Source organism: Canis aureus, chromosome 18, assembly GCF_053574225.1.
Source record: "Canis aureus isolate CA01 chromosome 18, VMU_Caureus_v.1.0, whole genome shotgun sequence".
NCBI classification, from domain to species: Eukaryota; Metazoa; Chordata; class Mammalia; order Carnivora; family Canidae; genus Canis; species Canis aureus.
In genome coordinates, this window is record NC_135628.1 from 13,408,464 (window position 1) to 13,410,812 (window position 2,349).

General features: G+C 47.3%; 1 long non-coding RNA gene across 1 annotated transcript; it reads right to left on the reverse strand.

Annotated features, from left to right (window-relative positions):
* Positions 1-394: 394 nt before the first annotated feature.
* LOC144288586 (uncharacterized) lies at positions 395-2,103 on the reverse strand. Its single transcript, XR_013356555.1, has 3 exons — positions 2,050-2,103; positions 1,313-1,446; positions 395-644 (listed from the first exon to the last, which is right to left on the reverse strand). It is a non-coding gene; the product is annotated as an uncharacterized LOC144288586 (long non-coding RNA).
* Positions 2,104-2,349: the final 246 nt, after the last annotated feature.

Here is a 2,349-nt window from a genome sequence, read left to right on the forward strand (position 1 = left end):
ACTCTGCGCTTGGCCATGCCATTTGCTTTGATCAGTGGGACATTAACAAGAGGCAAGCAAGGACTTGATAAGCACTTGCCCATTGGATCTTGTGCCCCTGGAATGTTTCCTCTTAGTACCCAACTGCCATGCTCTAGGGAAGTTCTGGTTCTCCTGTTGTGAGAAGGGGAACCCCAGCCCACAAGCAGCATGAAGGCCTCACATGGGTAAGAGAGGCCTTCTAGGACCTTCCAGCCAACCCCAGCCATGAGCTAGATGAACCCACAGGAGAGAGCCCACAAGAGACCACAAGGGGCAGAGAAAACCACCTAGCTGAGCCCAGCCAACCTAAGGACTAGGAAAGAGAATACACTGCCATTGTTATAGGCTTATAAATACTGAAAAGGTTGCCTCTCAGCAATATTTATCAGACTGATGTGACCCTCAGGCTTTATTTTTCTAGGAAAAAAAGCCAGTGTCATAGCTCCAAATGGAGTCCCCTTTACAGTTCGTTGACATCTGTCCCATTCTTAGAGTGGTCTCACCAGGCTTCGATTGCCCTCAGTGAAAGTGGTTTGAAGGGTTTTTTCAGTTGGATTACAAGAAAATTTCAAAGCATTCAGGGCTCTTCTCTTACAAAGTGGGAGGTGAGTGTCTTATGACAGCTGTAGCAATAAAGCAAGGTGGATTTTTTGAACTATTGTATTTAAAACAATAAATTAGCATCCCCCCCGACACACACACACACACACACACACACACACGCACGCACAAACATGGAAGACAATGTGGAAGACCAGGGAAGAGGAGAGGACCCTGAGTGCCCAGGTCCCATCTCTGAAGTTCCCCCAGGGGGCCAGTGAGGCCAGGGGCCCCTCCGCTTGTCCCTCAGGTCGCTGCATGTCATGCCTTATGCACAGCAGTCATCTTGGAGACTGCTTTTGAAGCCTATGGAGATGCCAGATATCCTCTTATCTGAACCCTGTGAGTGAAGGCTGGACAGGTGAGGCACCTCTCTCCTCCAATGCACAAAGTCCTCTCTTTGCGGGCTGATGATGATGCCCACACAGCATCATGTCCATCTTGCTCAGTTCCTGCCACAGCTGTTTGAGTCCAGCACCTGGCCAATCTCCCACACTATCTTGATGGCCCCATGGAGATCATGACTTCATGCCCCATGTAAAGTGCGGGGAGCATGCCTGACCTCCCAACATGCTTTCTTATTTTGATCACTGATTTGCCTACCTGAGGTTTGGTCTCCACTCTCAGCTTCATGCTAGTTCTTTCTGGCTGACCTCAGACACAGGTGCGAATGAAGGTGGAGGACCCTTACCTTGCCAATGACTTCCTGCTGGCCCCAGCTGCTGCCAGAGGGAGATGATGGGGTCACGCTGTCAGACAAATTCTGGTGGTCAGACACTTATCTCAGCCGCCAGTGTGGAGGGTGTTTCCTTTGGAGGATACAACCTGGGGGAAAGTGTTTCCATCTGGGACTCCATCACTGGTTCTGGTGTGTGGGTGCTGGGGAGGGTACAGGGCCACGCTGGGGGCTGTGCTGGGGTGTTCTTCTTCTCTAGGCCAGGTAGGGGACTAGCAGACACTTTGGCTGAGCTGCTGGCCTTCTGTCCTAACTCCTGGCTGTCCTCAAGCCATTGATTTTTCTGTCCTGCTGCTCTGACTATTATCAGAGTAGAAATTAAAGGTAGGAATGGCAGGCTTATTGAAATTCTACCACTTTGGGTTGGCAGAGATGCTATGCCATACCTTGCAAGATGAGTATAAAGGGTAGCTGTTGGTGGGACCAGCCAGCCAAGGGATGGGGCTTCAGGGTAATGGTGTAGCCCTCCAGCTCAAATTTCTTATAGGGCAGGAGCACACAGATTACCATCATGTCATCATACTTCTGGCCCATTTCTGAGTCCTGGATCCCTTCCTGAGTGTACCCCATGGATACCATCAACTCAGTCTGCCCAGGCTCCTAGTAGTTAGGGAGTGGCTCTATGTAAGGCATCAGTTCCTTCCCATGATCCATGTCCACCCAAATAACCTTCAGGATTTCCTCTAAAGTACCTCCTTTGATGGGATTGAGGATGAAGAATTTCTTGAGGTTTTCACACCCTGTGGACATGTAGAAAGAAAGATCATATATTCTGCTCAGTACTCATTGCCACAATAAAGAAAAAAATTTGAAAACGAAGAGAATAAAAATGAGAAAAACTAAAAGAATAAAGAAAAAGTTTAGAAAAATAAATGAAATAAAAGATGAGAAAAAAACAATGAAGAAAAATGAGAAAAATAATAGGTTAAGAAAAATATGAAAACCGGAAAAAATAAAAAAATAAAAGGAGAAATGCAACAGAAAAAATGTTT